The 25823-nt window shown below is 40.5% G+C and overlaps 1 non-coding gene across 1 annotated transcript; it reads right to left on the bottom strand.

Annotated features, from left to right (window-relative positions):
- Positions 1 to 7774: 7774 nt before the first annotated feature.
- trnar-acg (transfer RNA arginine (anticodon ACG)) lies at positions 7775 to 7847 on the bottom strand. Its single transcript has one exon. It is a non-coding gene; the product is annotated as a tRNA-Arg (tRNA).
- Between the last annotated feature and the right edge of the window lie 17976 nt (positions 7848 to 25823).

Raw genomic sequence — 25823 nt, 5'->3', positions numbered from 1 at the left:
CAGTGGGACATAGAAAAGCTGCAGAAATGGGCGGACAAATAGCAGATGGAGTTTAATCCAGGTAAGTGTGAGGTGCTGCTCTTTGAGAGATTAAATAATAAGGAAAAGTATGTGGTGAAAGTCAGGACCGTGAATAGCTGTGTTGTTCATGGGAATTGTGTAATTCAAGTCCATGGTTCCCTTAAATAGAACACGCAAGTAGATTGGGTGGTAAAGATGACAATTGGCATGCTTATCTCTATTGGTCAGCGAATTGATTACCAGAGTCAGATTGTCGTATTGCAGCTTTATAAGAGTTTGTTTAGGCCATACTTAGAGAACTGTGTTCAGTTCTGTGTGCCACATTACAGGAAGGATGTAGAGGCTTTTGGAGATGGTGCAGAGGGTGCTTACTAGGATGCTGCCTTTGGTAGAGGGTATGAACTATAACGAGATGCCAGGATATTTTCTCTGGAACAGTGGACTCTGAGGGGAGACTTGATCAAATCAGGAATAATATTATATGCATAGATCGGGTTAACAGTCAGAATGTTTTTCTGAGAATAGAAATTTCAAAAAATATGCGGCATGCACTTAAGATGGTGGGGCAGCGGATGGGGTGGGTGGATGGTGGGGACTTCAAAGGAGATGGGAGGGACAAATATATTTTTACAGAGAGTGGTAGGTGTCTGGAATGGACTTCCAGGGGTGGTGGTGAAGGCAGATACAATTGGAGCGTTTACAAGTCATTTAGGCGGCACGGTGGCACAGTGGTTAGCACTGCTGCCTCACAGCGCCTGAGACCCGGGTTCAATTCCCGACTCAGGCGACTGACTGTGTGGAGTTTGTACGTTCTCCCCGTGTCTGCGTGGGTTTCCTCCGGGTGCTCCGGTTTCCTCCCACAGTCCAAAGATGTGCAGGGTCAGGTGAATTGGCCATACTAAATTGCCCGTAGTGCTCGGTAAGGGGTAAATGTAGGGGTATCGATGGGTTTCGCTTTGGCGGGTCGGTGTGGACTTGTTGGGCCGAAGGGCCTGTTTCCACATTGTAATGTAATCTAAAAAAAAAAAAAAAAACTTATAGATTGGCACATGAATATGGAAAGACTGGAGGGTTTTGAGACAAGGGCAGGCAGAGGGAGGAGTTTCATTTGGCACCATGTTCAGGATGATGTCATTGGCAAAGTATCCATTCCTTTGCTGCACAGGTCAAAGTTCTATGCTCATTTTAAGTAAAATCATGTGTAACTCACATGACATTTAATATAATGAATATTTAACCGTGACTGTCAGAATTAGGAAGAAAATAGGTAAACAACAAACTTAAGTATAATTGAAAGATACGGTCAATGACATTTGCACAGGTAATTTTTCAATTTTTGTTCTGAATTAACAAATATCTTTCATGCATGTGTTTAAAATGTTTATAGTTACTGATGTACTGAGCCATAACTTTTCACTGATAGTTTGATTAGAAACCTGTCAAAAAACTTCTGAGATTCATATCTTACCTTAATCCATTATTTCTTAATGCCAATAATACAATTTTATTCAAGTTCATAAAACAAAAGCATTAATTTTCCATCCAATGCTCATTGGAAATAACTGATTGCTACTCATTTGAACAGTCAAGTAGTCACAGAATCATCAATTATGAGATATCTAATGACATTTTATCCAATAAATACTGTTTATTTATACACATTGCTGGTTTAAATAGCAATGAGAGATTTCTTAATAATATTCAGTTCACTCATCGCATGTTAATAGTGTAGTTAGTGATAAAATCTTATAGTTGCTCAGTACATTAAGGGGTATGACAGTGGAATTATAGCTCAGTACATCAACTGATGAAAAGGATTTGCAGTGTTCAATCTCCCAATAATTGTGAATATCGATGTGTGTTTTGATTTGATTATATTTTCCTTCAATGCTAACATTTCGGATTACACTGAATTAAATATTTTCAATGTGAAAAATTAGTTCAACTTTTGTGAGTTTTTTGTGTAAACAAGAAAAATAATTTACAGCTGTTTGCTCTTTCCTTTATCAATCAGAGTAAATTATGAATTGTTGAATGTTGCAAGAAAGGGAAGTTGGCTGCAACTGAATAGTCACATTGAATAACACTTTTTTTCTGATTTCCTAATGCTGCAAAAATTTCTGATTGTCTTTTTATTATAAGAACAAATGCTTTAAACATATTGAATAGTTTTAATGAATTTGCAACATCACATGATTAAGTCTACATGTATTTCATTTAATTATCATGATATTAATTTTTAATTAAGACCATTTGTGCTTTGTACCGTTATTAATTTGAATTACTAGGTCATTGTTAATCCATTACACTCAGAATCAGGCCAATTATCGCAATGAATCTTGTTTAGTTTTCATTTGCATAACCACAGTGAGGATGTGACAATACCCCCACCCTTCCTTGGTGAGAACATAATGAAAGGCTCTTGTGTAGCTCTGGCAATGTCTCTACAACAAGACTAAAGTTAAAAATCATACAACAGGTTATAGTCCAACAGGTTTAATTGGAAGCACACTAGCTTTAGGAGCGATGCTCCTTCATCAGGTGATAGGTAATGAAGTAGCGTCGCTCCGAAAGCTAGTCTGCTTCCAATTAAACCTGTTGGACTATAACCTAGTGTTGTGTGATTTTTAACTTTGTACACCCCAGTCCAACACCGGCATCTCCAAATCATGACTACAAGACTAGAAGACTAGAAGGCGTGGATTGAATTCCCACCTTCAACAGACATGGGTCAGAGCAGCTCAGAATATTGGTTCGAAAATATCGAAGCGGAGAGCGATTTGCTTTTCAATTCAGCATTGGATTTGCTTCTATCTCTTGTTCATTCCCATAATTGCAGAACTCTGCAAGTTATTATCATCAGGTCACTAACAAAAATATGTATCGTATTGTAGTATCTGTAAATTTTAAATTTGACAACATTGTAGTTTTTAAAACTTAAAATATCTAAATAATGATTTTTTTGTTTAACATATCTGTCAAGCATTGGTACGGCACGGTGGCTCAGTAGTTACCACTGTGGCTTCATAGTACCAGTGTCCGTTGTTCGACTCCAGTCTCGGGCGAGTGTCTGTGAGGAGTTTGCACATTCTCCCCGTGTCTGCGTGGGTTTCGTCTAGGCATTCTGGCTTCCTCCCACAGTCCAAAGATGTGTAGGTTAAGTGAATTGGGCATGCTAAATTGTGTATAGTGTTAGGTGCATTAGTGAGAGGGAAATGCTACTGGATGGGTTACTCTTCAGAGGGTCTCTGTGGACTTGTTGAGCGAAAAGGCTAGATTCCACACTGTAGGGAATTTTAAAAAAGAATCCCATTATTATCCATAAGGTGATCAATAACATTTTACTGCCAATCAGCTCAGAAATTTTCAAATATGAAATATTCTGGGAATTCAATCCTGCAAGAGTTTCAATAAACATTTAATACATAAACAATGTGCATTTCAGCACCTCACGTACATCAGTCCTTTTTCTCTACTATACAAGATTTAAAAAATGATTTCTCCTTCAGTAATGAAACAGATGCCAATTCCTATTGCCCTTCAGTCTGGTGATTACCTTTATAATACAACAAAATATTGCTCCAACTTTTGATCAAATTAAATTTCTCCTTCCTCTTCAATTGATGTAGTCAGAGCTCATTTTATTTTCCACTCGCCTACTCATATTTAGTGCGAAATTGAAATGCTTTGAAAATATTGGAGTGTGTTCACTTGAATATCGATGTTGCCAATATCTCACTTATCACATGTTATTTTAAAATGTGATTCGCAAAGGAATTCGATTAAATTTTTAAAACAGTTACTTTAATTATGATCTTTCACACCCAATCATTAATCCATTCCTATATCACACAAAATATCTCAATGTAATTGAAATCAATACATGGCCCATCGAGCCCCACAAAGGTCTTGGTGATCATATAATTAATGTTGAGTAGAATCACCTAAGTTTCTTCTTGTTCCTGAGAGCAAGAACCACAGTAAACATTTGCTGGTCATTCCATCCAATGAATTCAATCGATATCTTACATTTCAATTCAGTAATTACACAGGATATATGCAGTTAAAACCAATAGTCTTTTTTTTTTATTGAAGATGGCTGAGGATGCTAGCACCAACATTTTTGGGATGTTGATGATCCTGATTCGTTACAAGTTTTAAAACAAAAACAAAACTTTGTCCAATAATCACTGAATGGCTCTTTTTTATTGTTCAGTCTTTAAACCTATGTTGTATTCCTTTGTTTACCAACCTTCATGACTATGCAATCAACATCGCAGCAAAGTGTTGTTAAGCTATTGAATCAATTTATTTGTTTCCATTTCAACATTAATTGTCCAATCATTATCACTGCAATAATTGCACAAGTATTTCAATTAGTCTAACAAATATAGTGAAATTCACATTTTAAGTTAATTTTAAGTTAAGTTTAACGAATGCTACAATATAAAAATCATTTTTTTTTCAGGTCAACTATCCCACAATGGAACCAATGACTGCCAATCAAACACTCTTTGTAATTGTCTGATATTTGCTCATTTGAAAAATCACAATAAACTCAGACTAAAAAAATTCAGAGAACTATAATTACCTTTAGTTGGAATAATTCCTGTTCGTTTCTATACATTGCTCAGTCAAACAGCAATATGAGATTTCTCATTATTCTTAAACTAACTGATAGAATTTTGATAATCCTCTTGCTGCAAATTTCTAATAATTGTACAATCCATTATCTTGCATCAATGTGGAATTACAACTCAGTATATGAATAAATATAAAAATATTGCAGTGTATAATCTCTCAATCATTGCGAGTATCAAGTTTTATTTTAATGGTGGAAACAATGTTGAATTCATTTAATTATTTTCACTTCAATACTAACATTTATTGTGTTTATAATCACAATAAGAATTAACTATTCTTCGTGCTACAAAATAATTTAAAATTCATGATGTTTCACACAACAAAAAATAAACAAAACATCTCTTTGCTGTTTCATTAAGCAATATTTTTTAAAGTTTGAAAATTTAACTTTTTTGAAATGAAGGAAAGTTGTCTTCACGTGAACAGTCACATTGAATGACTAATTCACGGTCTGCTGTTCATTAGATTAGGTTCTCTACAGTATGGAAACATGCGCTTCGGCGCAACAAATCCACACTGACCCTCCAATGAGTAGCCCACCCAAACCCCTACCCTATATTTACCCCGACTAATGTACATCACTCTCTGGGAAATTTAGCATGACCGATTCACCTGGCCTGTGATTCTTTGAATTGTGGGAGGAAACCCACACAGACATGGGGAGAATGTGCAAATGCCATGCAGACAGTCACCCGAGATGAGAATTGAACCCTGGTCCCTGGCGCTGGGACACAGCAGTGCTAACCATTGTTCCACCCATTTTTTCCCTTTGTTTCAAAAGAAGATATTTTCTTCAGGTTCCCACGAAAAGGCAGTATGTAATTCTCCTGGACCTAAATTCATGGAAGATGTTTGAGAACATTGCAGTCATAAAAGTGAAAAATCACTAAATTCAAACATTTCAAGCACATAAATCATTGTTCTCCATTATTATAAAGGTGTAATAAAATTGATTTCTTCTGCTGTAAAATAATGAAATGTAACTTCCTATTAATCATTAGTCAGCTGATTCCTTCCATTTCTAATTAAATTTTGCAAATTATTTAATTATGCTTATGTATTGATCAAATTAAATTTCTACTTATTGTTCAATTTATCAATCGTCGAGAATTTGCCTTTATTTTCCATTCACCTATTCATATTGAATGAAAGTTTAATATATTTTGAAAATATTGGCGTGTGGTCATTTGAATCTTGCATGCCTCACATTTATCTCACTTCTTGCATAATGGTTTAATTGTGTTTGAAGAAGGAATTCTACCAAAGATTATTTTTCAAATTGTTGACTTCACATATCTTTAACACTGAGTTGTCAACCTCTTCCTAAATTTTGTAAACTATCTCAATCTTATTGAAATCCATGATCACATAAAACACTTCACATAAAGCCATACAAATGTCTTCATGACCAGCTAATTACTATTAAGTGGAATAATCTAAGTAACTATCTTATTGCTCCTGAAAGCAAGCATCTCAGTAAGTATCTGGTTATCATTCCATCCAATAACTGCAGTAATTACACACAACACTGGTTGCTCAAAGCAATATATATTCTTTATTCCTAAAGACCACGGGTTCTAACATGAAGAGATGTTGATGGTCCTGATTTTTGCTTTTCTCAAACAGGTTTTCAGCCCAAATATTGCAAAACAAGTGTAAACTGGGTTTTGTTAAACTGTAGGTGCAAACATTTTTAGCTCATGCCCATTAAAATTATTTATCAGCTCATCAGAGCAAAAACTGAGAGTTGCCTCTGTAAATTCACTGAAGTTCTCATATTAATTGTTCGTTTTCTTCTTAAAACTGAGGCAGCAGTGCTAACCACCGTGCCACCGTGCCGCCCTCAATGTCAGGGAATTCTGCATTGGATGTTCCTGAAATAAAAGTGGACAATGCAAAAGTTGTCCAAAATTGGTAAAGTTATTCAGTTATCTTCCAGAAGAAAATCGAAAGAGTTATTACTCTTGCATGGGGAGATCTGCTGAAATATACTGGGAATGAATAATCTAATTGTAGATGATGTAAATATAGGAGATGCTGTTCTGATTCTGTAACATCTTGCAGGCATAACCCTTTAAAGTTTTACAAGTTCATAAGGAGATGTCACATATGCACCAATATGGCATAACCGAAGTGAGTTTCAATGAATGGAGTTCACCCATCATCATGATGCCAAAGCGGGATAAGACCCAACAGTTATGTGTGGACTATCACAAAATCAATGTTGTTAGAAAGACTGATGCGTATACATATCTGAGGTTGGAGGACTGTGTGGAAAAGATTGGAGGAGCAACTTACATTTCTAAGTTGGACTTCCTCAAACGTTACTGGCAGCGAACTTTGTCAGAAAGATCAAAGGCAATTTTGTAACGCCAACTAGGATATATCGTTGAACACGGACAAATAGCCCCACGGCATGCGAAAACGAAAGTTGCAGGGGACTTTTACACATTGTTGACGAAAATAGCAGGACTACGGTTCCACGCATTGAGTGGCTTTTACTGAAAGTTTGTGCTGAATGTTAGCAGTGGGACTACTCCACTCAATGAACTGTTAAAAACAGGCAAGAAATTTCAGTGAACACAAGACTTTCAAAATGTTGTTTTTCTCAGAGTAGTGCTGATTGTGAGGAGACATGATTGACGTGTACGAAATAATGAGGAGCAAGGAATTACAGATTGAAGGAAACATTTGCTCTTTCTCGATCACCAGGGTTTGTAGATTTCAGATAAGATGCAGAAAGCTTTGTATAGACTGGCAGGAAAACTTTATCAGTCAGCGGGTGGTAGACTCAGGAACTCATTCCCTATAAAGATCAGTTGGACAGTTAACCCTTCATTCTTCTCTGATTCCACTGGCCAAAGAGTTTCGAAAAATGCTCAAAGTGAGCAACAGTTATTCGATCGATGGCTTTATGAAATGGAAAGGTGCCCTTGAGCAACGTGGACGACTATTCGGCTTCCCTCCTGTGATGACGCTGCAACATTGACTCTCATGTCCTCGGGGACATTTCATGAGGGCATTCTCGTTCTTGCAGATGAAGAGCTCATACCTTATTCCGGCTTCAGAAAAATCACTGTTTAAGCAGGATTAACGTCTGCCCTGCCTGCGAGCCAGGTAGGATTGGAACCTACAGTCTCCTGATCCGTAGTCAGGCGCGTTATCCATTGCACCACTGGCCCGATGCATACACGCACACTCAGGAGCCGTGATGTTAATACGGACACGGTTAATAGCAGTCATGTTCACCAGTTGAACAAGCAATAAAGATAATCGCTGTCACTGCTTCAGTCTAATCTTCATCACCTTTCAAAGCAGCGAATTTTCCAACTAAAAACACATATGTCCTCATGAAGTTTCCATTCAGCAGAATGAATGTCTGCTCAGTCACTCAATGGAATCACTGCTGATCTGATGAATTTCGAATCCACTTCTTCAGCATAACTGACGTGAACGTGAGCCTAATCACCACATGTAATATACCAGTTAACTTTCAGAGGTTTCGAGTACAGTAACGACTTTTGCGAGTATGCAAAAAAGTGAATACTGTGAACTGAGCAAAAAAATCCCTTCATGGAAATGAATTCAGTGCAAAGTCAAACATATAAGAACGGCAGATGACGTAAACATTCCTCTGCATCACTCTGCACAGATGCTTCTCCAAGAATTGACTCTTTGCAGAATTCTTCTTTGTAATTTAGACTGTCCCAGTTGTAGATATTCTTACAATCCACAAACAAGTATCCTGCTGAAAACTACTTACTTAAGATTAAAATAGTTGACTAACTGTTCGACCAGCTGCTGTCCCAAAGTTCCGTTTTCCATGTCAATACAAGTTCTTGCAGGTGAAATTGGAGCTCCCAGCCTGATGTCCCACTGCTTCTTGATGCGTGGGAATTGAAGCCGCTGTCGTTAAGGCGGGACCCTTTAGCCTCGATATTTCACGCGCCTCCGTAACTTCGGAGAATGGAATTACGCTCAACCGATTGCATTTTCGCAGCCACATGCTCGCGCTGAATGCCATTACCATTTCCAATTAGTTTTGGGTGCACTGCGACTCAATTTCTCTGATTCCACGCCCTTGAACTGGGACTATATGACATGCCATTATATGATTATGTAAATGAGTGAGGAAATTGGTTAAGTAACCGATGTTAAAATACAGTGTTATTGAGAAATACATTTCAACAATACCCTGCAGTATGCCATGACCCTTTGAAGTTTTGTAGATATCTCGCAAATGTAATATCCTACAACCTCAGTGTTGCAATCTCTACACACTCTCCGGACATAGAATCTATATATTCAACCGAATCTGTGTTCCCACATCTCAGTCACTGTTTGACAAGTCTTCCTTTGTGCGTGTGGTTCTGTTCTTGGCATAACCTCTGCCACGATCCTTATTGCTTTTTGCATCGTGCTTTTCCATGTGGCGCCAGGATCATGAAATGGTTCTTCCTTGGCATTGTAAACACAGCAAGTTCTGCTCGAATCACAGTGACAGCAATCGGCATTTTCCCGTTTTACTCCATGTAATATGTGCTTAGCAAACGCTGAGAAAATCAATCTTTGTTTTACATGCAAAAAAAAGTGGTGATAAGTTTCCTTCTTCAAACACCCACTGTTTCACACCTTTGCGTTTCACATATCAAACCACCCTTTATCGGAGAAATCTCTCCCTCGCACAAGAACTAACTCGCCTAAACGTCCACCCTCCCATTTCACTGAGGTACTGCGCAATATAATACTCACATTTACACTGTTCATTCTGTACTACTGCGGTCACTGTTTTGGGTGAAAGTGTTCAAACCCATGGTCGGCATCTTCAAGCAATTCAATCCATTTAGATGCAGCTGTTCTGTAATTAATCCGCATGGAGCAGCTTTTACTGACACGGACAATAGATTACTGGAACATCGGGCTCAGGATAAGTGCACAGCGCAGGATTGAGCAAACGATGTTTTATTGGAAACGACAAGTTTCTGTGGCTTTCTCCATAAATTATTTCATTTGTTCATTCGGTTCCCCCGAAATATTGCGTGCAGTTCTGCAATTCACATTACAGGAGTCATGTGATCGCACTGGAAACCTTGCAGAAATTTACTAAGTTGAAAAGTTTAGGTGATGAAGACAGATTGTTTTGACTGGGGTTGTTTTCTTAAGGCAGAGGAAACTGTGATTATACATGTTTCATATGCACTAAGTAATGAGCAACATGGACAATGCAGACTAAAAGAAACGTTTCCTCTTGACCGATCAACAGGGGCGTAGACTGAAGTTAAAAGGTGGAAAGGATTGAGGAGATATGCTGAAAAATCTCATCAGCAAGCGGATGGTTGAATCTGGATTCACTGTCTGAAGGGATGCGCAGAGGCGAACCCACATAACCTTCAGAAATACACGGATCTGAACTTGAGTTATTAATGCATACAAGACCAAGTGATGAAAATGAATAAAGATAGTCAAGCGATTGCATCTGACGAAAGCATGTACAACGACCTTGAGGGCTGTCATTCTACACATACGTGGCATTCGTATAGCTGTCCATGGTGGGCTAACAGGTCCATTTTTTTCGCTTTCTTCGCTGTCACCCGGCTTTGATTCTCAGTCCGGGAGTGGGGTTTGTTTTGATCATTTCGGTTTCAGAACAGTCAGTTTTAAGTGCAATAAAGTCAGCGCTGCCCGCAAGCCAGGTTGGAATCGAAGCTCCACACAGTAGATCTGTAGTTAGGTATGTTATCCATTGTGCCACTGGCCCATTGTATGTACTACATTTGCGGTAAATTAACTTGTATGTGAATTTGAAGCCTGCCAGTCTTGCTCTTGAACCAAGTCGAAACTTTAACTACAATCTCTGGACAGTAACCAAGCGCATTATCCATTGTGACATTGTGCTCGCGCGTGCTTGAGGTTGGCATTCTGCAGAGTTGTGATCGAAACACGGACTTGACCAATCGTACTCATGTTCACAAGTTGAATAACCAGGAAAGATAATCACCGTTACTGCTTCACTCCAATGATCCACTCTTTGTGCAGCGGGAGGTTTTGTCACGAAAAGACATTCATTCTCATGAAACTTCCATTCACTTTGTGTCTACTCAGCCATTCAATGGGATCTCCGCTCATCTGATGAATTTCAAATTCACTGCACTGATTTTGCTCCATCACTTTTGATCAACTAATGCCTAATCACAACATCGTATTCAAGCTAATTTTCGAAGTCTGAAAGTATTTTAACGGCCTTTGCGAGTTTACAAGAAATTCAATAAAATGAAATGAGCAAAAAAATTCCCTTTCTGCCCAGAGCAGAGTTAGCCATATGAGATAGCTCAGAGACCGAAAACATTACCTCCATTTCTCTCAGTGCAGATGTCAATAGTATCTGCTCCAGTTACAGTTGGAATTCCAGCTTGATATCCCAGTGCTCCCTGCTTCGTGTCAATGGAAGCTGCTGCAGTTCAGGTTGTAGCTCCCAGCCTGATGCGACGTATAGCACGTCAACAGAAACTGCTCCACGCAATGTTGGAACTCCCAGTCCCCGGCATTTCAATTCACTCTGTACTTTCAGTGAAATACTTCACACTCAATGATTTCATTTCTGAACACATATCCGCTGCCTCATCCCCATCCGCATTTCCAGTTTGATCTTCGCTGCTGCACCACGCAGTTTCTCTTATTCCAGGCCTGAAACCTGGCACTATATGATATTCCACAGCAATGGTCACTTCCTTGTATGACGAAATTGCTAAAGTAACCGATGGTAAACTACATTTCTTTTGCAGAAATACATTCCAGCAATTCCCTGCACTATTCCCTGATGCTTTCATTTTCTGGAGGACTATATCAACCTTCGCCTTCAACAAACTAAGTGATGAAATATCCATCGGCTCTAGAGATACCGAAGTTAACCATTCAGCCAACCATGAGTTTGCATTTCTCAGTCACTGTTTGTCAAGTATTACTACTGTTCATGTAGTCCTGTTCCTTACATATCCTCTGCCACTATCTTTACTGCTTTTTGCATCATGCTATTCCATGCAGTGCCGGTATCGTGCAGTGGTTAGTGCTTTGCGTAGTGGCAGCAGAAAGATCATCTCCAATTTGACTTCCAGTATTGTCACTTGTTCCCGTTTTATGCAGAGTAAGACAGGCTTCACAAAAGCAGGAGCGAATCAATCTTTTTTGACATGAAAATATTTGTCGAGGTGATGATTTCGCTCCTTCAAACCCTGGCCCTTTCACATTTCTGCTGTCTATGTATCAGGATTTAAACGCACTAATTCTCGGAGATTTCTCCCCATCCCACGATCAGTAACCCTGCTTTAGGTTCCTTCTCCAATTTCCCTGAGGCATTTGGCTATCAAGCACTCGCATTGACATTGTTCAGTCTGTGCAGCTGCAGTCAATGTTGTTGGGCGAACGTGACCCAATCCCACAATTAGGACCTTAAAACCAATCGATCCATTTACATACTGCTGTTGTGAGATCAGTGCTCATGTAAGAATTTTTACTGACATGTTCCGGAGATCACTGGAACATCAGGCTCAGGAAAATGACACAATGCATATTCAGCAAAGGGTGTTTTTTTTTGGAAACGATCAGTTTTTCTGTTCTAATTTCAATGGTGAAGAGGAGATTGTGAGGAAACATGATTGAAATGTGCAGAACAATGAGAGATAAAGGCATGTTCGGCAGAAAGAAATGTTTCCTCTCGGACAAACGCCAAGTGGTGTCGAGTAAATGTACGAGGCAGAAAGTTTTCAGTAGATAAGCAGTAAAACCTTTATCCACCAGTGATGGTGGATAAATCTGCAACTCATTGTGATGAAATCAACACAACCTTCAGAGATATTCAATCTGTATTTGTGATGCTAAGGCATACAAGGCAAAGAGATGGACAATGGAATGAGGATAGTGAAGCGGTTGTTTCTGCAGAGAACGCGTCCAACACATTTGAGGGCTGTCACACTACGTGCCTCTGACCGCTGTACTCGTCCCTGGTCGTGTCGTGGTTCTGAATTGGCACTTTTACCACTGCAGCCCGGGTTCAATTCCCAGTAAGGGCTGTTTTGTTCAGCATCAACAGCGTGGGCATCTGTGATAGGATTCCTTTCAATCAATCAATGTCTCCACGAACATCAGAGTTAATGTCCCAGCCTCTTAAAGAAGGAGAAGGTGCCTCGGCACTCCATGAACCAACATGAGACTGAGATATTTATTTTGTTTCCTTGCCATTACTATGAGCCGCAGCGATTGGGTCGATGGCTCTGTGAAATTGTAAAGTGCCGATTCGCAGTGTGTGGGACTATTTGGTCTTCCTCACTTGTGATGACGCTGCGACATTGACTGTGATGTTCTCCAGGATGTGTACTGAAGGAGATTCTCGTGTCTGCATATCAGGAGCTCAAACTTCATCTCAGCTTCAGAAAAATGAGGAAGATTAGGTTGTGAGTGTAATGAATACCTGTGTTAACCTCGAGCTAGAGCGGAGTGAAATCTACAATGTTCTCATCTTGATTCAGGCACGTTAGACTTTGCGCCACTTGCCCCATATGTTCTTCACGCTTTCATGCTTCAGAATGAAGGGGAAAGATATACATGAGACCCACTGGGCATGTATCACAAGTTGAATAACCAGGTAAGATAATCACCGTTACTGCTTCACTCCAATGATCCATTGGAGAAATAGCAGTCAAATTCAAAAATTTAACCAGGAAAGAAAATCACCACCACTGCTTCAGTCCAATCCTCCCCACGTTGTGTTTCAGCGCGATTCATAATGAAAACATATATGTCATGATGAAGCTTCTATTCAGCCTCTTGTCTGTTCAGTCATTGAATGGGATCATCGTTGATCCTGTAAATTTCAACATTAGTTTCCAGCTTTTCCTCCATAAATCAAGATAAACTCGAGCATAATGTCAACATCAAATAGAGTCATACAGTCAGAGAGATGCGTAGCATGGAAACAGATCCTTTGGTCCTACTCGTCCATGCTGACTAGCTATCCAAACCTAATCAAGTCCCACCTGCCATCACCCCGTCCATATCCCTCCAAAACCTTTCTATTCGTATATCGATCCAAATGCCTCTTAAATGTTGCAATTGTACCAACCTCCACCACTTCATCTGGCAGCACATTCCATATACTTATTACTCTCTGTGTGAAAACTTTGCCCAGTGGGTCTCATGTATATCTTTCCCCTTTCACCGTAAAACTATGCACTCTAATTTTTTCCCACAGACCCCAGGAAAAGACTCTTTCTATTTACCATATCTTTGACCCTTATAATTTTGAAAACCTCTAACAAGTCATACCTCAGCCTCTGATGCGCCAGGGAAAACAGTCCCAGCCAATTAAGCCACTCCCTCTTTAGCAAATCCTCCAACATTGACAGAATCCTCATTTCTTTCTGAACCCTTTCAAATTTTGTAACATCTTTCCGATACGAAGGAGACCAGATATGCACGCAACATTCCAACAGTGGCCTACCGAATGTCTTGTACAGCCGCAACATGACCTCCCAACTCATGTACTCAATACTCTGAACAATAAAGGAAAGCATACCAAACGCCTTCTTCACTATCCTATCTACCTGAGACTCCACTTTCAAGTTAAATTTCAAACATCAGGATGCTATGAACCTGCACTCCAAGGTCTGTATGTTCAGCAACACTCCCTCGGACATTGCCATTAAGTGTTGAAGTCCTGGTATGATTTGCTTTCCCAAAATGCAGCACCTCACATTTATCTGAATTAAACTCCATCTGCTATTTCTCAGCTGATTGGCCGAACTGGTCAAGATCCTGTTCTGTGGTAACTCTCTTCGCTGTCCACCACAACTCCAGTTAAATGACAAAAAGTAGAGGACCCAGCACGGATCCTTGTAGCACTCCACTGGTCACGGGACTCCAGTCTGAAAAACAACCCTCCAGCACCACCCTCTGTCCTCTCCATTTGATCTAGTTATTTACCGTTAATTTTTGAAAGTTTTGTTCGCTTTAATGACTTGTATGGGATTTCCGGAAATATAATATCATGGCACGACCTGAAAATCACTTCTGCAATTTAACCAAATACGCAGTCAGTCTTATGATAAAAGGCAGAAAAAGAAAATATTACCTGCGTTTCTTTCTGCACAGATTCTCCTGCACGAGCTGAATCCTTGCCACATTTTCCCTTCTTTTTGCGAGATTTCCCTGGGACAGATATTCACTCAATCTACAAACATGGGTCCTGCTAAATACTACTTTAATTCAGATTAAAATAACTGAGTATCCTTTCTCCAACTTGACGTCTCATCGGTCCGTGCTCCTTATCAATACAATCTGCTCCAGGTGAGGTTGGAACTTCCAGCCTGCTGCCACAATGCCCCCTGTTTTATGTCAACAGAAGCCGCTCCATATAAATTGGAGGTCCCAATCTGATATCACACTGCTCCTTGCTCCATGTCAAGAGAAGGTACGACAGGTGAGGTTGGAGTCCCAGCCCCGGCGTTTCATGCACTTTTATACCGTCACAGCGGGCTCATCCTCATGCCCATTTCCACTTTGATCTTCACTGCTGCGTCACTCAGTCTCTCTTAGTTTAGCCCTGGGAACACGAGATTATATGATATTCTGCAACACTGATTACTTATGTGGAATATAACAATTCTCCATTTCATAAATCAGAATTCAAACCCACGCACGTTCAGAGATTTCCCTCCCTTACAAGCCCATTAAACCTCCTTTACATCGCTCCTGCCATTTCACTGAGGCATTCCATAATCTAACGTGCACATCGGGACCATTCTGTCTGTGCTGCTGCTGTCACTCTTGATGGGTAAACGTGTCCTATCCCATCATCGGGAACAGGAAACCATTCGATCCATTTCATTCCCGGTGGTTGTGAAATCAATCATCATGTCGGAGACTTTACTGGCATGGACCAGAGATTACATGTTAACAATTCGTCTTGATTTCCTGCCACTAAGCCAGTATGGCACCTTACTTGCGACGTTTCCATTAATGCCACAGACGTTTATCTTTTAACCAGTTTGCCATTGTAAAATAAACACACACCTTGTCAAAAATACTAGTCTAATTCTTGTGCGAGGTGCCTTCAGTCTGACTTTAAGCTGACTGGTTTGTGATCTCTACTACCAAGATGCTCTCCCGACGCCATTCCTCCTATTGTGCTGCTCTTGTTTGTCTTGCCATGACTGATCAAAACAGTGCTCTTGAAATCACTTCAAAAATCATTTCGCATTACAATGACACACTACATTGGAGTTGTGAAAATCCACTGTTATTTCTACCCTTTTATTTGATCATTATTGAGAGATTAACTGCCATTTGCTCCACTATACCACTAAGTTTTTCTGGTCTCTGTGGCACTCTTCCACCAGTGTCACTGCATTTTTTGTTCCTTCGCTGAATTTTTACAGTCGCGTTTGATGTTCATTTAAAACATCATTTCTCAGAACTGCAATTTTTCAATCGAGCAAAATCGCCAGCCGTTTCATTTAAAGTCCCCTATAATGATATCAAAGGGGGAAAAATGAGAGTTTCAGCAGCAGATGAACTGAGATTCGGCCGAGTTATCAATTGTCAGCGTGTGGGGCACATGTGATCGTGATGATGATAAGATCCAACAGCGCAACCCAGCAGCTTTCATGCAAACATTCGTTTGGTGTTAGCTGCACAAATTGCCAGAGTCATTTCCCTTCATTTCGCAATCGGTCTTTTTGTTTTTGGCTTTTCTTTTCCTCCTGTAGTTCTCCCTTGATGGCAGTAACTCTGTCTGACGTTCAAAATGCCTACATTTCTTATACCCCCAAATCGGATTATCTCATTTGTTCGATATTGGCAGAATAATAAATTCAAAATCGATTGGCTTTTAATTTACAGACACGTAAATGAATCTCGTTGGTTAAATTTGAATTGTCGTCAAAACAGCAACCAACTCAGGTACCTATTTCACAGCCAAATGTTACATATTTTCAATTTTCCAGTAAACTCTGACATTGCTCTCGTAAGCTCTCGGTGCAGAACATCATTCTACCTCTCTTAAAGGTACAGCACACACTTTCAACTTCATAACAATTTGGAATTGCACATCAGGTTGTCACTGGCCAACCGCACACAAAACCAGAAATACAGACCTCAAACAAAGGACAGTTATAAGTGGATAAAGGAGCAGTAAAATGTGCCATGTCACAGTCAAAGAGAAACAGGGGATAGAGAAAGATACTGTACTTGCCAGCACACAGAAAATAGTCAAGTATTTTGCAGGAATCTACATCATAGTCATGAGAATGAATTGATCTAATTTTTTTGGATAACATGGTGATGAGGTAGAACTCCATATTACCGCCAAGAGCAGTAGCCTGTAGTGTTTAGTGCAATGCAACACTGCTTCAGACTCTCTCATTCAGTGTAAAATCCATATTTGGCAGTGGGGGAGTAAGGAGCGTGCGAATACAGAGAGCAGAAGTAGAGGAGTGGGAAGAGCACAGAGGAATATTAGGCTGGAAGCAGTGGTGGATTAATGGGGTGCAAGACCATGGATGGATTTGAAAACAAATCTGAGAATTATAAAATCAGTGGAGAGTCATCGTGGGAACCAATGCAGATCTGAAAATGTGTTGCTGGAAAAGCTCAGCAGGTCAGGCAGCATCCAGGGAACAGGAGAATCGATGTTTCGGGCATAATCCCTTCTTCAGGAAGCCCTTCTTCGGGCTTATGCCCGAAACGTCGATTCCCCTGTTCCCTGGATGCTGCCTGACTTGCTGCGCTTTTCCAGCAACACATTTTCAGCTCTGATCTCCAGCATCTGCAGTGCTCAATTTCTCCAACCCATGCAGATCAGTGAGTTTTATTTAGTCAGAACAGAAGGGAAGTCAAGGAGGAAATGACAAGTAGTTAGCTTAACATCTGTCACATGAAAGCTTCTCAATCTTTTTTTTAATAAAGTTGTTGAGCAAGGCACTTGGAGAAAGAAAATCAAGGGTATGATGAAAATTCAAGATACGTTGCGAACAGGTAGTCAGATTTAACCAGATTATTGATATTCTTTGTGGAGCTATCGTGTGTTATGGATCAACTGCCATTTACTGACTCATTCTTGAGGCTGTCAAACTTCACTTGAAGGCTCCCACCATTCTCCTTACAATGTAAATTCCCATCCAGTTGATGTCATCAACAAGTTTAGAAAAATTACAAGAGGTCCAAATGTCCAAATCATGTATAATGTTTGGGAACAATTTGGTTCAAGCATTGAATCATAGAATCTCTCCAATGCAATGAGGCCCTACTCTCTCCCTATAATGCTGCATTTCGCATGCCCAATCCACCAAGCCTGGACATTCCTAGATATAATGGGCAATTCACTTAAACCGTGAATATTTGCACTGTGTGCAGAAACAGCAGCATCCGCAGGAATCCCACGCAGACACTATGAATGTGCACAATTCATGTTGGCAATCGCGTGACGATGGAATTTAACCCCAGTCTCGAGCACTGTGAGGCAGCAGTGCTGTCACTGATCCTTGTGGTACTTCACCCACAAACCAGCTGGAAATGAATGCTGGCACGTTTTCTCCAACCCCATTGTGTTTTGTGATGTTCTGTGGGACCGGATAAAAAACTTAATGAACAAGCAAAACTGTGGGGTTCCAACGTGAATTCCACTCCACAGGAGGCTTTTCAGAGATTACATAACTTGAAAGATGACTCCCAGCGCATCCACATTCTCTCATTGTCTTCCTCTTTCTTCAACATTTTGGGATGAAGCCTGTCTGGTCTAATTGACTCAAACTTTAGTCCAGTTAACTTTTGAAGTACGACCTCTTTCCTGTTCTTATTTTTTTGTCCCTTGTTTCGTATTTTTGGGACATTTAATCTCCCGATGAAGGGCTTCTGATTGGATGTTGACTGACGGCCTGTGTTTTTCCAGTACCTCATTCTTCGACACTGATTGCAAGCATTTGCGATCCTCACTTTCTCCTTTTCCACAATCCTGACATTTGCATAGTATCTCACTGTGCTGATTCGCTTTGCGTCTTGCCAGGCCAGATGATCAGCTGAAGTCTCGCCCACACACACGTGCTCTGTTTCTCCCGACTTTGAACGAAGTTTGTACCTTTCCTGTTCAGAACACCATACTATTCAGGTTCGGATAAATGATGTGACTCCATCAGACTCTGCTGTGATCTTTGATCCAAATTTGCTGGGTGCAAATCAATCCTTCTAATACCCTGTAAAATTGATTTCAAGAATATAATTGAGAGAGAACCCATTCAAAAATGCTCGGTCAAGTGTCTAAACAACTCTTTATGTGGCTCAGTGTCAAGTGCTGCCTTTTCACATTCCTGTGAATCATTTTGGACATTTTGACAGATGGAAGACGGGGTAGAATTATAATCTTATGTTGTTGATTTGGATATCCATTGCAATTCCTTCATCATTTCCAGATGTTTAACCTGTAACTCCTCACCTGCCAGTAATCTGGGACCACGTGCACTACGTGGACTGCAGCAGTTCAAGAAGATCATTTATCGACGTCTACACGGGCAATTGGAGATTGACAATATCAGCCAGTCTTGCTCATGAAAGGGCTGGAGAGTGGGGTGAACTAATCTGATCAGGGAACCAGCATTGGCACGATGCGCCAAATTATCTTGTGTTGCAATCATTCGGTAATTGCGACTAAAATTAAAGAAAAAAAGACTCACACAGGCTGCCATGGATCTGTTTCTGCATTCACCACTCCGTAAGAAAGCAGCTAATCGTTGGAACATCTGTACTTTTAGACTCAGTGCTGTGAGAAACACCTGCAAGAAAATAATAGCAAAATACTGCAGCAGCTGAAATATCTTTTAATAAAACAGGCTATGCTGCAATAACTTAGCTGGTCGGGTTTGTGCAGGGAAAGAAGGTAGATGAATGTTTTAGCGTGCGCAGACAGACATCAGGAAATAAAAATGAAGCAGGTTTTCTTCATCCTTATGATCTGAGAAGCAGAAGGAAAATGGAGTAGATTTGTGACAGTCACAGGCTCTGGGGATGGTAATTGGTGGAAAACTCATAAAGACACAGTCGACAAGAGTTATGGTAAAATAACAAAAAGGGGTATCTAAAATTCATCACTGTCAATCCAGGTAAGAAGTTCAGAAGACACAAATATACCTTGGTTTGGGTTTGGTGTGTGTAAATACTCTCCTCTGAACTCACTGTAAATGCAGTTTCGTAAACCCTTCTCTACCAGTCCAGGAGAGAAATTCACAATCATTGTGTCCTGGTCACAGTCTTGTTCCATGTACTGTGCTATACTGTAGAAGTTGGCGGACGTTATCTCAAGTCCAAATGGCACTCCGTCAGCGCCTAGTAACACCGGATCCATTGCTCACGCCACCTGAACATGCTTAAGAGAGGATAAATCAAACATGACTGGCAAGAGAAGACAGGGACAGCACAGAAACAAAAGAAAAACACCATCTGGTGTAGATTAGTGAAACGTAGATCATTTGGAAGGGTTCAATAACGAGCAGAAAACAACCGAAATGGCAAGATGAGTTATTAAGATTTAGTACGTAAGCGTGTGAACTTGAAATATAAAGAATGGTGCAAGAGTTTGTTCACATATTTAAAAGGTTACAGAGAGAATAGTAAGGTAAAACAATGACTGCAGATGCTGGAAACCAGATTTTCGAGTAGAGTGGTGCTGGAAAAGCACAGCAGTTCAGGCATCTTCCGAGGAGCAGGAAAATCCAACGTTTCGGGCAAAAGCCCTTCATCAGCAATACAGGCAGAGCGCCTGAATGGTAGAGAGACAACAGAGAGAAGAGTGCAAATTGGTGCACTGGAGATGACGTAATGGGGAACAACGAAATGGTGCAGGTGAACACGTACTTTGTATCAGTTTTCACAATGGAAGACAACAACAAAATTTGCGAATTAATAGGCACGTAGGGAAGAAGTGAATGAAATGCCAACAATAACCAGAAGATGCCAGGGAAGCTGCAAGGTCTGAAGGGATTAAGTCACTGAGACCAGATGGACTGCATTCCTGATTTCTGAAGGAGATTGCTGAGGAGATTGTGGACGCGTTGGTCGTGATCAGTCAGGAGTCATCGGCGTCAGGGTGGGTCCCAGATGACTGGAAATTTTTAATTGCAACACCCCTGCTGAAAGAAAGGGGAGAGGCATACACAGACTACTGTCGGCCATGCTAACGACAGTGTTGCACAGCACTTGGAAATGGATGGTAAAATACAGCAAAGTCTGCATGTCTTCATCAAGTGGACGTCATGTCCGACAGCTATGCTGGATCTCTTTGAGGAAGTACCAAGTAAGTTAGGCAAAGCAGAGCCAGTGGACGTGATCTAATTCAATACTCATAAGTCCTGTGATAAGGTGCCATAGGGCATACTGCTAAATAAGGTAAAAGCATGCTGTTAGTGACAAGGAGGGGATTGGCTGACTGTCTGAGTGAGAACAGAGGGGTCTTTTACAGGAGGGCAGCTACTGATTTTTTAAGACTTGCACAGCCATCGGTGTTGAGAGCATGACTATTCAAGTTACACGTTAAACATCTGGACAAAGGAACAGAGTGCATTTTCGCTACAGTTGCACTTGACACAAACGTAGTTTGAGAGACAGGTCGTGTCAAGAAAGCTGGGAAACTTCATAAGATGCTAGGCAGGCGCAGAGAGGGGGCAAATAAGTGGCAAATGCAATACAAAATGGGATGAGTCAGGTTATGCAGTATGAGAGGAAGAAGGCAGGCTTCGACTAATTTCTGTTCACGGAAAGACTTCAGAAATCCGAAGCGCAATGTGATTTGGGAGCCCGAGATCAGGCAGGTTCAGTTGGAATTCAGGAAGGAAAATTCAATTTTATAATTTATATCAAGGGGCCTCAAATACAAGAGCAGAGATGTGCAGTTGAGCATTTATATAGTCGTGGTCAGACTAGGTCCGATATCTAAGGGTATTTCAGAGTCATACAGCAGTTTAGCAGACCATTCACTCCATATATACCATGCAGAACTCATTGCCAAATTAAAATAGACCCTCCTGCCTGCCGTTGACCCAAAAACTTCCAATACATTCTTAATCAGTTACTTATCGAAATGACTTTTAAATAATTTAACTATAGTTGCATCCATCACTTCCTCTCGCGGTTTATTGCACACAGTGACCAAAGGGTAAAACAAAAGCTGCCACTCATGTCCTTTATAAATGTTCCTCTCGTACTTTAAACATATGCCCCTGGATGCGATCTCCCTCACCTTTGATGGTAATCTTATTTATGCTCCTCTTGATTTCACAAATCTCTAGAAGGCCAAACATCGAAGTCCTCTGCTCCAGTGAAAAAGAAACCACAGCCTATTTTTATAACAGAAGACTTCTATTCATGACATAATTCTGGCAAATACTTTCTGAACGCTCTCCAATATAATAAAATCCTTCTCGTAACGAGGAAACAAGAACTGTCCACAATACTCCAGAAGATATGATGACATTGGATAGGGTCCGAAGAAGGTTTAAAAGAATGATCCTGGGGGGAAGAAATGCTTGTCATAAAATGTTGAAAACTCGGGGGCTGTACTTGATGCAGTTTAGAAGTTTGAGGAGAATCTGATTGAAACTTAAACAATAAAGAGAGGGGCAATTAAAGTGGCTGTGGAGAAGTTTTTGAACTAGCACGAGAGACCAGGAGCCGACTGCACAGTATAGAGAGAAAGGATGACCATTTTGAAGTGAGATGCGGAGGAATGTCTTCAGCAAGAGGCGAGTCATCCTTTGGAACTCTGCCGTAGAGGGCTTAGTGGTCAAGTCATTGCAATTTTTCAAGACAGACATAGATAGGTCCCTGATTGATAAGAGGATCAACAGTTACAGGAGATGGCAGAAAGCCGAAGAATGAGGTTGAGAAACGTATCAACCATGACCAAATATTGGAGAGGTCTCGATGGGTTGAATGGCCGAATGCTGCTCCTTTATCTTGTGGCCTTCTCGCTATTGCGTGTGACTTCAACCTGCCCATAGACTGAGCAAGTCATATCAGTAACAATACTATGGAGGAGACTTACGTGGTGTATGTATGAGATGGTTTTCTGAGTCGGTACATTAAGGACACAAATGGAGGACAGAGCATCCTTGATTACGTACTGTTTAATGGCTATTGGTGAGCTAGCTTAGTTGGCTGGTCGACGATATTTTGATGAAGAATGACAGCAGCAGCATGTGCACAGTTCTCGTACTGGTCTCATGAAGTCCCCACATTTTCACCTTGTGCCTGAGGCACAACTACTCTCAGGTTCAAGCACCAACAGTCAAATCGCGCGATCTCTCTCTCTCTCTCTCTCTCTCTGTCTCCAATGAGTCAGCAGGCCTGGGAATATGTCAACTTTGATTTCAAAGCTTTATTTGTATATATGTCAAGGAATAATTGACAATCTATCTCTATGCTGTCCCTCAGGAATAGTGAATAAATCAGTGAGAGAACTCTTCATTAAGGTGGAGAGTGATAGAGCTGACTCAGATTATGAGCCGAAATCTAAATAGAAGAAATGATACTGATATGAAGCGTGAGCAAGGTACAACGAATTGGGGAACAGAACTTAAAGGGATGACAAGCACTTCAAAAACATTTGCAGGAACTGCAACTGCTTCTCACTCCTGTCTGACACAAAGAAACCGGGAAACGTGGCCATGTCATGGCTAACAAGCGATATTACTCATAGTATTGCACTCAAGGAGCCTTACAAATTGGCTGAAAATAGCAACAAACATCAGACATCAGCAGACGATGAAGTAAGAATTAATACAGAACGAAAATTTCGTTTAGCAGTAAGCATATAATGAATTGTTAAACTCCTGAAGGTATATGAATTGAGAAAACAAAAAACGATTATTGAAAACAAATCCCTTACAATGAGAAACAGAGGATATTATAATGCGGGATAAATATATAGCACACCAAATAGATATGTATATTGGTTCTGTCATCACAGATGATAAAAGTAATATTCCTAATGTGCTGGGAAGAAAAGGAGAGGGAGAAACTGAAAGAAATCAGTATTATCAGGGAGATAGTGTTGTGGAAATTGATGAGATTAAAGACAGTAAATTTCACCAACTGCGAATCAAACAGCAGTGTACATGAAGTCACCCTAAATGCAGTGAATGCGTTCTGTAACTAGAGTGTGGAGTCTACATAGAGTAAATTAATTGTCATATTTCAATATTCTATCGACTCTGAAACAATATCTAGGGTTTGGAGGTCAGTTAATATGACGCCACGATTTATAAAAGGAAGTAGCGAGAAAACATGGAATGACAGAAAAGTTAGCCTAACACTGGAAAACAGTAATTGGATTGGACAGAGCCAGCATGAATTTACGAAACTAAAATAGGAAAGGCGATCTCGTCTTCTTGTACACAAATCGCTGAACTTAAGCATGCAGGAGCAGCAGCAGGTGAGGAAGCCAAACGGGGTGTTTGCCTTTGTACTGAGAGGATTTGAACACAGGAGCAGGGAAGACTTGCTGAAATTGTGCAGGGTCTTATTGACAGCACAACCGAGAGTGCAGTTCAGTGGTCCTTATCTAATTAAGGATGTTCTCCATTCGGAGATGGCACAATAAACGTTTACTAGACTAATTCATGGGATGACAGGACTGACGTATGAGGATTCGTTTGGATGAAAATCACTCAAGTTTAGAATGATGAAGTAGGATGTCACCGAAACAAGTAAAATTCTAAAAGGTACGTACAAGGTAAATGCAGGAAGGATGCTTTCAATGACCAGGGCGTCCAAAACATAGAGGGTTGGGAGGTGGCGTCATTTCTAAGAATATGGGTAGTCCATTTAAGACTGAGATGACGATTTTATTTATTAATCAAAGACTGGTGACTCAGTGAAATTTGATGCCACGGAACGTAATTGAAGCCAGAATGTGGAATGTTGACAAGATGAAGATATCTAAAGTTTTGAGGCAAGAGGGATCATAAGGTGTAGGCCTAAAGAAGTAGCAGGTTACTGTGTGGAATGATCATATAAGATCATACTGAATTATAGAGAAGGATCAAACATCACAACAAGCCAGGCCAGTTCTAATATTTCATATTTCCATTCTGTTAAAGGTGGGATATGAAAACCAATTGTTTTAACTGACACGGATATCAGTAACCTATTGTCTAGATTTAAAAAATAATTCTGTAAGTACTTATCAAACAGTAATCGGGGAGCAATTTTAGCATACGAACTTTAGCAATTCGAGGAGGTGCAAAGTAACTTTTGAGATTCGTACACTGGCTGTTCTATATCTCAATTTCAATTCAGTTCTCAAATTGCTGAATGTTCTGACAAAAGCGAGATAGTATGTATGAAATAAGTAAACGTCTTTAAAATGTTGCTAATGCTGGGTGGAGGGAGTGGTAGGAAAGTGTGGGGAAGGGGAGCAGTGAGAAAAACAATGGGTCGGGTTTTTGTTGAGGGATTGGCCATGAATGACCCCAAATTCCAAAACTCCCGCGACCCGCTATCCTGCTCAGGAGCCTTATCTCTCCACTTCCTGCTCCATTCTTTCTGTCTCTGACAAATTTACAGCAAGGTCAGTGATAGAGGTGTTCATGGGGTACACTTTCCCACCAATTCCAGTCACTAATACACTCCCAAGCGCCTCCCAACAACATTACATCCTCATGGACCACCGCAATCATTTCAAACAATATCACTTATTTTCAGCTCTTCACACTAAAGATAGATCAACCCACCGTAACCTGATAAATTAAAAAAAAATAAAACTGAAACAGGAATAGCGGTCGCTGACGGGGGCCTGTTTCTGAGAAGAAGACTCATGCTCTCTGTGGCTTAATTGGGGATCCCAGATAAAATATGTTTGGTTCCAAAATCATTTCATGACCAAACCTGTAACCTCTAACTGGGCTATAGCATCTGGCGCTTCCCTCCCCTTTAGCCTTAATTAACGATTGTCGATTGGAGACAACATTTCGTTCCATTGAGCACTGCTTCCGCGAGCATGCTCACAGTTCATGTTAACCGTATGCATCCTGCAGGATCCATCCCAAGTGATGACGTGTAATGTTCAACAGCGAAGAAGAGGCGGTCCTACAGGACCAAGCTGGAGGCACTGGTCCTCCAAC

The sequence above is a fragment of the Chiloscyllium plagiosum genome, unplaced genomic scaffold (genome assembly GCF_037043375.1).
Source record: "Chiloscyllium plagiosum isolate Xiang-an unplaced genomic scaffold, Cpla_swu_hap1 HiC_scaffold_47, whole genome shotgun sequence".
Taxonomy (NCBI): Eukaryota; Metazoa; Chordata; class Chondrichthyes; order Orectolobiformes; family Hemiscylliidae; genus Chiloscyllium; species Chiloscyllium plagiosum.
The sequence above is the reverse complement of the archived record's forward strand: the minus strand, read 5'-3'. Positions and strand labels throughout refer to the sequence as shown.